Genomic DNA, 12253 nt, shown 5'->3' on the forward strand with positions numbered 1-12253 from the left:
ATCATTGTTGAGCAACCCAGACCAATTCAGCATTTTATTTCCATACTTCAATCGCCCCTCGCACCAATTTGTGATGAAAGAAAAATGAATTATTGAATGCATTCGATCTCTTCACCATCACTTCTTGTTGTGACATGTCTGTTTTTTGCCATGGTCATTATTTTTGTCTTTTTATTGTTTAAGAAACGGCCAGATTTCTTTCTAACTTCACTGACCTTTGTAATCAGCTGTCCTAGGCCTTCCTTAGTGTCTGGCAGGAGGGGAGAGACATCAGCATACCAAAGGTTATTTATATTTCCTGCTGTTTTGTGTTGTTATATGGTTTTTGAGCAGTATCATACTAGCATGAGAAATGAGGGCTATTGTACAGTAATTGAAACAGTTTTTTTAGTCATCCTTTTTTGGTCGTGGGATGAACAGAGATCATTTCCAGTTCTCTGGCCAATTATTAGTTCCCCAGATTTTGTGGCACTAATCATTTTGATTGGTACATATCTCAGCAGTTCCATGGGAATGATGCTGGCTCTTTCTTGCCTAATTGCTCCTGCTGCAGGGTTCTGGTTCCGACTAGTAGCATGGGGGTGAATTCTGAGGTCTGCAGTGGGAGGCAGATAACTTTCACCAGCAGAAATATAGGCAGGATCTGTCCAATTACCACGAGACACTTAAAAGGCTATTTGGCAATTGTTCTGTAAAAACAGATATTCATAATCCATTCCCAATAAGTTGTATATTACAAGGAAGCAGAACCTGACATTACTATTATAAGATCATCATTGCAATTAATGTTTGCCATTTCTTTGCCTTTGTTCTTTTCAATTTTAAAACAAAAGGATGCACATTATACAATGATATTCGTCCTTAAACAAATGGGGCGGCTTGTCAGATATCTCAGTCCCATCAAGACAACATGTTTCTGCATGTGTTTATTAGGTATTTGGGATAATTTTTATTTATATTCTGTTCGATTTTCTCTTGGATGGAGATTAATGATGTTGTTGACTATGCTAGATAAAGGAACAATTTTTTGGTCTCTCTTTTTAAAAGTCAGATGTAAACCATTGAACAAAGGGACTCGGGCTCCACGTTCTGAGTATGTGTATACCACATGTGTATACCACATTCTGTTTTGTTGTATGAACACCTTTATTTCATCTCATATGGCCAAGAAAGCACTGCTTTGTATACATGGGACCATATTGCAATGCACCCAGGTTGGGAAATACCTGGAGATTTTTGGGGAACAGTCTGAGGTGGCCAGCTTTTGTGGCGCGGATGGACTTCAATGGGGTATAATGCCATGGAGCCCTTCCTCCAAAGCAGCCATTTTTTCTATGTGAACTGATTTCCTGCTACCACCTCCAGGTCGGTACCTGTTACAAATACAACATCCTTATCCCATTCCTAGTTTGGACATGTGAACTTGTCCCACTAATTAAGAGGCCCCAATTTTCATTTAAAGGTAAAGGTAAAGGTATCCCCTGTGCAAGCACCGGGTCATGTCTGACCCTTGGGGTGACGCCCTCTAGCGTTTTCATGGCAGACTCAATACGGGGTGGTTTGCCAGTGCCTTCCCCAGTCATTACCGTTTACCCTCCAGCAGCAAGCTGGGTACTCATTTTACCGACCTCGGAAAGATGGAAGGCTGAGTCAACCTTGAGTCAGCTGCTGGGATTGAACTCCCAGCCTCATGGGCAAAGCTTTCAGACTGCGGCCTTACCGCTCTGCGCCACAAGAGGCTCTAGATTTGCATATGTCCATGGTCAAAAGAAAGATGGGGGTCAGAATCAAAGACAAGGTCTTTGCTGGTGGTGCAAAACCTTTGGAAGTCTGTTCCCAGAGGAATTTATCTGATGCCAAATCTGCAATCCTTTAGGTTCTATTTTCCCAAGCATTTAAGCTCATTGTACCACATAAAATCAAGATCATACTTCCAATGACATGCCAAACCTCTGATTGGCCCTTGGGGGGAGGGACTTCCCTACTGAGGGCCACTCAGAGGGGCTAGCATGCCATTAAGAAGCACTGGGGGTTCTCTGATTGGCCCTCACAGGAAGAGGCTCTCCTTTGCCCCCCCCTAACCATGTAGAGCCAGCTGATTACACGGCTCTCGACCAGCCAGCATGCCTCCTCACAGCTGAGGGGTACGTGGTCTAGCAGCCTCCTCCACAGAGCCCATGCTAGTGTCCACTACCTCCTCCCCACCTGCAGTGGCTGGGGACACCAGCTATCTCCTCTGTAGAGGGCCTGCAGATCTGCCCTGCTTCTTTGCTTCCGGTGGAAGCTGCAAGGCTCAACTTCCATAGAGAGTCAGCTGACCTTTCTGTCACCAAGGAGGCATCCAAGGATTAGGGGATCTCTGTGCAGGAGGCATGCACATCTGCATCTCCCCACCAGTGGCAGCAGAAGTAGCTGCCTCCTCTGTGGGTGCCCCATCACTATTTGATGCCTCCTTGCCTGCCACCAGGGCAGAGGAAGCTTGCTGCTTTCTCTATCCTTGCATGGTAAGAGCCTGCTGCCAACTCCCAGCCTGCTTTTAAGGTAGGCTTCACCCCTAGTACCTTGAATAAAATTTTGTTGCTCTTAAAGGTCTTAAAATTTGTTCTGCTGCTTCAGACCAAAATGGCTACCTACTAGAATCTACCTTGATTTCTAATACTTCTTACATTTAACAGGCAACTTTTAGCTGGAATCTCTTCCTCTTTTAAAGTTTGCTGTTGGTCCTTGGGTGCCTGCTTCTTTTTTAATACCTTAACAAATGTATGGTTCAACTTTGCTGTTTTATCCTTTTAAATAAGTTCACCTTTTCTATTTTAAGTAGATTCCTATTGTATGTTTTCAATTGCTTTTATGTTTTAAATTGTTTTAAGATTAATATGTCTGTTACATTAAGCATGGTTTCATAGGAACTGCAGGATATAACAACAACACTGTACATCATTATTATACCCACTCAGTCCCTTCTAAGATTTCACATAATCCCATTGGCCACAGTTAATGACAGTATTTTCTTCAGTACTTATCAACCAACCCTGACCTGGAAAGCACAAGCTTATCAGATCTGCTGTGACTTGAAGGCATTTTCCACCACCATAGGCCAAGTTACAAAGATCCCCACAATCTCAACAAGGTTAGAGACCTCTACACGACACACTTCCAGCAGAGCTCCGCATGCTTTCTCAATCCGATTCTTCAAATATTGAGGGTTATATCCACTCTAGGATATTGCAGGATAAAGGTAGGGTCACTCTGGATCAATCATGCTTGTTGCAGAGGGAAAATTTAAATCAAAATGGAAATCGCATTCAGTGGATGGCAAGGAATTAATCGACCTGGGATTGGAATAAAAGTTTACACCCTGGATTCAGTGCTTTTTAGGCCAAAGTGTTCACTGTAAGTAGACACCTAGCATAATATAATAGTCTATAATATAAAGCACAATAATAGCAAGGAAATGCATACTTGTATGTACACTTTTATTCTGCATACTGGAATTACTAATATGTCTCCCCCACCATATCTGGAGTCATCATTAAAGTGAGTTCTAGAATTGTTATCACAAGTTTTCAGAGACTGACATTTCTTGTTCCCAAACTATGCTTTGCTATTTTGTCTTCATCTGCAAGACCTGTCTCAAAACTGTTCCTCCTTGTTTATATCCTTGCATCTTGTTGCACCATCTGCCTTTTTTCAAGCCTGCCAGTTTATGAACTCGCTCCTCCCCCCACCAAAAATCCTTGTCCAAACATGCCTGCAATACGAATGCTACAGCTGGCTGAAGCAAAGTGACATTTTAATTTAAAAATGTTGGGTGTAAGCTGACATTTCAATGCAAAAATATGTGGAAATTATTCCATTTCTTTTCTATCTCTTTTTCTCCCTTCTCTCTCCATCTTCTCTCCCTGTATATACAAAATCGGAGAGATACTCTACCTTCACTTGTTCTCACTGGCTTTTTTAAAAGCTAGAAATCCATATGTTTTATATAATATTCAGAAGTCCTTTTGATCATATGTTCAAACTATGTATTTATCTCCATTTATTTCCAGGTTACATTCTTCCCCAAACAAGCCAACCAGGGAGCTTATGTATGTGCAAAAGGTAATAATCATGCTGATTCCAATCGCTTTGAAGTATTGGGGGAGGAGTTATGCATTTTTGATCACCATCGATTATGTATTTTGGGGTTTGTTAGTGATGTTTTGATGCTTTTATGATGTGGGTTTACAAATGTTTTATGCTATGTTTTATTGTGAACCGCCATGAGCCAGCTGTGCTGGGAGTGGCAGTATAGAAATATAATAAAACTAGTAAGCAAGCCTGCTGCAGGGAAATGCAGCGGGCGCTAGGACTCCCCAGCGGTGGGCTGGTCGGCGTCGTCGTTGGTGGCGGCGGCGGCAGCAGGCTTTTTTAGGCAGCAGGCAGGCAGGCTCCCTCGGGCGGCGGTCTGACGCGCCTCTCTCCGCGTCAGACCGCCAGGGGTTCCCTCAGGCGGCGGGCTGACGCGCCGAGAGGCGCTTCGTGCCTCTCGCCGCGTCAGTCCGCCAGGCAGGGAACCCCCGGCAGCCGCGCTTTGCGCGACTGCCAGGGGCTCCCTCGGGCGGCGGCCTGACGCGCCGAGAGGCGCTTCGCGCCTCTCGCTGCATCAGGCCGGGAGCAACTGCGAGCCACGCTGCGCGCGGCTCACAGTTGCTCCGGCTGGGAATCAGAGGGACCAATCGGCAGGCGCTTTGCGCCTGCCGATTGGTCCCTCCGATTGTCTGTCGTGAGGAAGGGTCCAACCCGGACCCTTCCTCATCACGGACAAAGCCCACCTCAAGGGGGCTTAACGAATTATTTAGTCCGTGGCGCCCGTGGCGCCACGGGCTGTTTAAAGAAGATAATAAAACACCATGAAATCAGCAAATGAAAAGTATAAAATAACCATCAGATAAAGCGAATACCCAGAGAAAATTATCCAGATTCAGGAGCTTAATACAATACCAGTATCAGAACAAAACACAAAACAAAAACACTGGGAAATAATAATTTTTAAAACTATTATAACTTTGGATAAGCATGAAAATTTACTTGGCCAGATGATGCTGGGTAACTATGGCTTGAGAGAAAGGATGTGAAACCACAAAGCAAGTAATCTCTAGCTGTCCACCTAAATTCTGAAGTTAGACAAGCCTTGTGAAGATGTTTCAATGATAATCATAGGACCATTTCCGCATGAAGGGGTGGGATAGTAAACCTCGCATTTTTGGTGGTGGTATTTACCATCTGACCCTGACTTGGAAAGCCCAGGCTAGGCCAAGCCTGTCAGATCTGCTGTGACTTGAAGGCATTTTCCACTACCACAGTCCAAATTCCAAAGATTCCCACAACCTCAACAAGGTTAGAGACCCCTACACTAAACAAACCACTTCCAGCAGTTTATAGGTCAAAGCTGACTTCTGAATTGTATTTGGAAACAAGCAAGAAACCAGCCAAAATTTTGAGCATATATCAAAACAGAACCTTCATAAAATATTATTTTCATGGAACAGTGAGATTGCATTTAAAGTTGCATGAATGGAAATTCCATATCTATTGTTTGAATGATATAATTTATGTGACTATGTAGACATTAGAAATGATAAACATGAAGCATCATGGATTAATTTACTTTGTTAACATGAGGAATTCTTGCAAAAGGTTTATAAAGATAGCTTCATCTCAGGCTGCTCTTCAAGTTCCTTTGAATACAGGTAGGGATTTGTTGATCAACATGGACATAACGATAGGCAGGGTTGCCATTATCAGTGCCTGTTGGGACCTGGGGTTCACCCAGAATAACTGGTCATGGGCACTGTTCACATGCCAGAAATGCTTTGAAGAGGTTACAGGAAAATGACTGTATTAACAGATGGAAGACACCTCATCTATCTGTACAAGGCATATATTTGTCTACTTAATGTGTAGTTGAACTCCACTCCTTTTTAAAGATGCCAGTGTACTATTAACAGACGCCTGCCAGGGTTGGAACCAGTGACACACAAGCACAAAAACTAGAGTTTTCCCACTTGTAAAAGACTACTTCTATGCTTAGCTAATTTCCTCAGCAGATACTCAAGGATTATCTTCATCCATTAACAACTATTTCAACAGTTCAAACTATATCATGCAAGTACATTTTCAGAAGAATACTCAGTGTAAACACAGCAAGGGTTTCCTAGCACTGGTATTCACAAAACAAGGAGATACATCCAATATGACCCAGTACAAAAGACCGGTAGGAGCTTTTCCTCCACACTTCTATTCATGCAAGGATCCAACCCAAGCACAACATGATTTAAACCAAAAAATATCTCAAAATAATGCCAAAGAGAAGGCAATAACAAATTGAGCCTAATTATCATGAAGTCATCCAATAAGAATTTGTCTTTTTTTTAAAGTCTTCAAACATTTTTATTAAGTTGGAATCTTTTCTGACCAGTATCCTGCTTCTTCAGGCCCTCAGCCTTAGTGGAGAATTTCTCTTGCCATACTATAGTCTGTTTGTTTGAACAACATCATTTCTTTGTAGCTCTATTGGTTTTTAAATATCATTATCTTTGAATATTAACCATCGAGCAAGTAGTACATTCAGTTTGATTCACGAATCTTAGAAGTCTCCCCACAGAAAGGTAACCCCACTTTCAGCTAAATGGTAGTTTTAAAATTCAATGTACAAAAACATTATGGACTGTACTTTCTTTTCCAGTGCTTGGTAAGGATAGTTTGAAAAAGTTTGTGGGGAATATCTGGAAAATCAAGATCTCACATAACAAAGGTGCACCATTGTTTTCTTAACTACATCAACACAGAGTTTGGATATTCCAATGTGGAAAGTGCTTCCTCACTGAGCAATTAGAATTCTGCTAAGGAACAGATATATTTGTGGCATTTCCTTCCTCGCCCCAGGAGAAATGAAGAATGCATACAATGCTCAAGTAGCCTGCTCTGTAAACCAATTAGAGAAGGAGTGAAAGCAGAAAACATTGACCAATGAAACTATCACAATAATATGTTTTTCTTGTTTGGCTCTCTGATCAAGGAATAGAAATTGGGCTGTGCCACAGAGACTGATGGACTGCCAATTGGCCATGGGACAAGTCACAAAGATAGCTCGGCTCCTGATCATGTCTTCAGCAGCTTGTGGAACAAAAAGATTCATCTGCCATTCAGTCCTGGGCAAAACATCAGCAGAGATGTCTGCTTCACCAAAGGATAGCAAGGGCTATGCTACTTCACATTATTGCTTGACTGAAGCAAGGATCCTGTCTCAATCAGTGGTTCAGGCTAGTATGCTCTTGCTACCTAAGCAGGATTAGCCCAGGTCGGTTCTTGTATGGGAAACCACCAAGGAAGTCCAGGGTGACTGTGCAGAGGTAAACCACCTCTGAATGTCTCTTGCCTTGAAAAGCCTACAGAGTCACCACACGTCAGCTGTGACTTGATCGTACTTTCTACCACTTCTACCATGTCCAGGGGTGCAAGCCAAATGGCTTTGGCTTTTAGCCCACAGTTTATACTTTACATCTCTACATAAGCTGTGCAAGTAGATCCAGGATATAGTGCAGATTTTCTCCACTCATTTAATGTTGGGAAACTCATGAAGCATTCTTCAGGCCTTGATATGGTATGATCATACACAATATGGTTAGGAAGCATAGCTGTGTACATGTCTACCTGGGGCCCCTCCAGGCCCATCAATGGACATTTTGGGAGGGGTGGGTGGGTCAACATGACCATATATGGTGATACCATGATAAATATTTAACAGTTTTTTAAAAAATGTATTAAAAATTAATTGACTCCCACCCATTCAGGAAACCCAGGACCACCAAGAAACCTCAGGTTTCATGAAACCTTGATTGAGAAAGCTTGATATAGTGTATTTTTCACTTTGGTTTTCCAATTTTTTAAAATTATGCTTTATTTATGTTATAAGCATCTTTGAGTCCCCCTAGGGAGAACAGTGGGCTAAAATAATGTAAGCAATTAATTAGCAGTGACACACAGCAAATGGTATCAAACTTAATCCTAATTAACAGCAATTAAAACGGCAAGTCCTCCCAGAAAAGTCCATTCTAGCTTTTGAGGCCCTAGATACATATAAAATAAAAATTAAAAATAAGGCAGAAAAAAGAATGGGAAATATGTGAAACTTAGCAGAGTAGGGATGCCAACTCCAGGCTGGGAAATTCCTGGAGATTTGAAGAGTAAAGCATGGGAAGGTTGGGGTTTGGCAAAGGAAAGCATCTCCAGCAGTGGATAAAGAGTCCATCTTTTCAAGCAGCCATTTTGTACAGGGAACTGATCTCTGTCACATGGAGGTAAGTTGTAATTCCAGGGGATCTCCAGACTCTTCCTGGAGACTGGCAACCCTTATCAAAGGTCAAACAATTGATCCGTTTCTAAATCTGAGGGCTTGAAGCCTGACCAAAATGGCTCCCCTCCCACTGGCTCAGCTGTAATCTAAGAAAGATAATTGTGTACTATTTATGGAAACTCTTGAGTTAAAAAGAAATGCTGAATGAAAAAAGTAGATTTCCCCGCACACATAAAAATTATTAGAATGGCAAACTGCCACTAGAGGGCTCTCAGTGCTAGCAGAATAAATGTTTTTTTCTTTCTCTTTCAGCATATTTTGGTATATTTTGCTGTATTTTAATTTTAAAGGTTTGTTAAAAGCATTCAGGAAGGACATGTGAAAATAGAGTCCATTTTTGCTAAATTGTGGTGTGCTACATTCAGTAATGCCTAAATATGGGGGAAATTAAGGCAAATGAACATAACAATGGAATCGTTCTTTTAAACTACTAAAAAACCCGCTTGGAATGCTAAGGAATAACCCACTCCTCTATCTGACAACTTACCATGAGAAACAACACTTAAGAAACATTCAGCTCCCGCTATTTACTCTTTCAGTGTTTGACTGTTATTCTTGTAAACTCATTGTTTTTATAAATTACCAACAGGGTTGTCATTTGGCACCAAGAGACTCAAAAAGATTTCTGGTGAGCAGTCACATAGTAAAATGCTTTTAAAACTCAGCACAATGTTAATGTACACTTTGGTGGCATCTATAACTTGATCCTATTCAAATACGATCCTTTTCAGAAGACACTTCCCATTAGCAAAACTGTGGGATGTAGCTTGGTAACAAGGTAGGGTATGTTGAGGCAATGGCTTCATTTTTCATGATATTTTAATCTTTTCACAGGAAACCTTGGTTCAAACTTGGTGTTCAGTACTGGGAATAATTTCCATGGGCAGAACTCCATGAGGAAGTCCTAGCCTCTACCACTGGCTTTCCCTTGAGAAACTGAAATAGGTGATAAACCTATAATAATCTGGCTTCTCATATGATAGATTTCACACATTATGGTGGCCATAATGAGCCCTGACGCCCCAGTACCAGATGCAGCAAAGAATGTAATATGTGTGTGTGTATGAGAGAGAGAGAGAAACTCCTTAGGCAGCGGTGAGCTCTGAGAACTATTCAGGGGCAGTGCTCCTAGATTTGCAATATGTGTATATGCAAGGTTAAGTCTGCTTTCCCAAACTGTTTCCTGTAAAATTAGTTCTGCTGAAATCAGTAAGACGGAAAATACATTTCTATGAAAATGTCGATATATTACATTTTGATATTAGTAGTATAGGAGATGCGCTTGAATGAACTATTTAAATAATTAAGGACTCTCAGTATCAGAGGGGGAGAAATTGTAACAGCTGCTTCAGCCAGATGACTTCCAACTGAGAGCCATTCTAGGATCTCATAATTATATTAAGACCAAACCACTTAAGGGATAGTGTCATAATGTCTTTCCCTTGCATAAAAATAAATATTTTATCGTATTATACTTTAACCATCAATTAAAGTCCTCTTTTTCTTCCTTCTTGTCATTTCACCTGGGTCACTACTGGTTCACCATTGGTCACAACCTGAGAGCTGGCTTGTTGTAGCGGTTAAGAGTAGTGAACTCTACTCTGGAGAGCTGAGTTTGATTTACCACTCTTTCACATGCAGCCAGCTGGATGCCCTTGGGACAGTCACAGTTCTCCCAGAGTTCTCTCAGTCCCACTTACCTCACAGAGTGTCTGCTGTGGAGGGAGAGAGGGTAGTTAATTGTTAGCCACTTTGAGACTCCTCTGGGTAGTAAAAAGTGGGGTACAAAAAACAACTCTTCTTTCTCTTCTATTTCACCTGTGGTATTTATGTATTTATTTATTTCATTTATATCCTACCTTTCTTACTAATGGGAACCCAAACTGGCATGCACTGTTTTCATCTTCTTCATTTTATCCTCACAACAACCTTGTGCTATGCTACGGTTACCACTGCAGATTCGTTGTTTCATATGCTATATAGAATTTGGAAGTGAAACAACCACAAAAAATGAAGAGGGGTGTCCTAAGGCCCACCCCCAGACTTACCAGGAATCCAGGACAGGAACAGGTGATGCGGGCGTTACTGACTAATAGTAAATAATCACCAGAGACACTTCCTGCCCTGGACAGCTCTGTAAGAGGTGCAGCAAAGACAACGGCAGGCAATTTAGGCAGGCAAAGCTCCAGGTCCAACATGACCCATCTGAATGGGCCTGGAAGGCTGCTTGAAGGGGTCCTGCAGGATGGCAAGCCCAGTCTCAGGGAGTGCGGAAGGAACTGGAACAAGCAGGCAGGGCTGGCAGTAACAAAGGTTGTGACTGATTAGCACAACTGAGCCTAGCATGGAAATATCAAAGGCTGTATGCCTTGCATTTCAATGCCTTTTGGTAACTGAACAAGTACATATGCACAGGAAAGCTTATACCAAGAAGAAAACTTCATTGGTCTTAAAAGGTGCTGCTTCAGACCAACGTGGCTGCCTACCTGAACCTATCTTTTGACTCAGAGTTAATCTCCTCAGCCCAATGTATGTCCGCCCGCTGAACGACTCCATGCATATGGTAATGTGGACTGTAGTCCACAAAATTTTAAACCACAATGAAAGATTAAGGAGTCAGAAGACTCCTCTTGGTTTTTGTGTAAATGGCTAACTTCACTTTCCATTGTCAAATAGCTCAATTAGTTTTAGAGTTCCTAAAAGAGATAATGGAGGGTACTCACTTTCCCCACTTTGGTTGATGCAGGCAGGTATAAAAACGTTCTTTTGGATATGCTTTCACAGATTAGGGAGTTATTTCCAATAAAACAGCTATGCCTGATCATCCCAGTGCATCAAATTTACTGCATTAGGAATACATGTAATGCTGGGGGCAGACAGGTATATCTCAAATGAATGTGTGTTTCTTACAAGCATGTGGTTCTGGATGCCGGTTAGCAACTCAAGTGCCTAGAACCAAGAGCATTGTGAGCTATGACAGGCGCAGATTTCACACCATGAGGTTGTTCTAGCTTTCAGGATGTGACATTGGTGTTGTACATTGACACACCCTCCAAAACGTCTTCTGCACATTGCAGACTGATTCAGTTCTTCTCATTGTTGAATTAGGTCACTGATATGATATGTATGCTCTCACATACACAAAAAGCCAAAGTGAGTTAGTCTATTTATGTTCAAGGTTAAAAATATTCTACATCTCAGTAATAAGGAGGATAGTTGAACCTTCTAAGTGAGAGTTCAGCTTTCTCTGCATGAGCACATCTTCAGCAAATGAGGTTGAGTTTTTCATTGGTAACCAAATGTGAGGATTAAAATTGGTTTTGGTTTAAATTGACTCATAACATGAATGGGGAGAAAAACTTCTAATGGTTGAAATATACCTTTGATTTCCCCCCTTCAAATATCTCTCTTGCTAGGGTTGCCAACCTTTGGATTGTGGCTGGATATCTCCCAATATTATAGTGGATCTCCAGACAGCAGAGATCAGTTCACACGGAGAAAATGGCTGCTTTGGAAGGTGGAATCTATAGCATTATACCCCAATGAAGTCCCTCCCTTCCCCAAGCCCCACCCCAAATTTCCTGGCATTTCCTGACTTGGAGCTGACTGCCTCATCTCTTGAATAAACAACATTAATGTGAGGCAGAAAAAGTGGCACAAGTGTTTTAGATGTACCTCTTGACCAGCAGTTCCTTTTTTCCAGGGCAATCTGGGAACTGTAGTTTTCTGATGAAGCTAAAGAGCTCTAGCCAAGAAGGCTCATGATTCTTACAAAACTAATTCCCAAGATTCTTTGGAGAGATGGAGGAGAAGTGACATAAACTGAAGATACAGTGATACAGATATCCTCATCAT

The 12253-nt window shown here is 41.8% G+C and overlaps 1 protein-coding gene across 3 annotated transcripts in view; it reads right to left on the reverse strand.

Moving 5' to 3' along the window:
* The window catches only part of LOC143837886 (mitogen-activated protein kinase 11-like), an 84116-nt gene that overhangs the window by 58629 nt on the left and 13234 nt on the right, over positions 1-12253 (reverse strand). The window lies entirely within an intron of this gene.

Source organism: Paroedura picta, chromosome 5 (genome assembly GCF_049243985.1).
Source record: "Paroedura picta isolate Pp20150507F chromosome 5, Ppicta_v3.0, whole genome shotgun sequence".
Lineage (NCBI taxonomy): Eukaryota > Metazoa > Chordata > Lepidosauria > Squamata > Gekkonidae > Paroedura > Paroedura picta.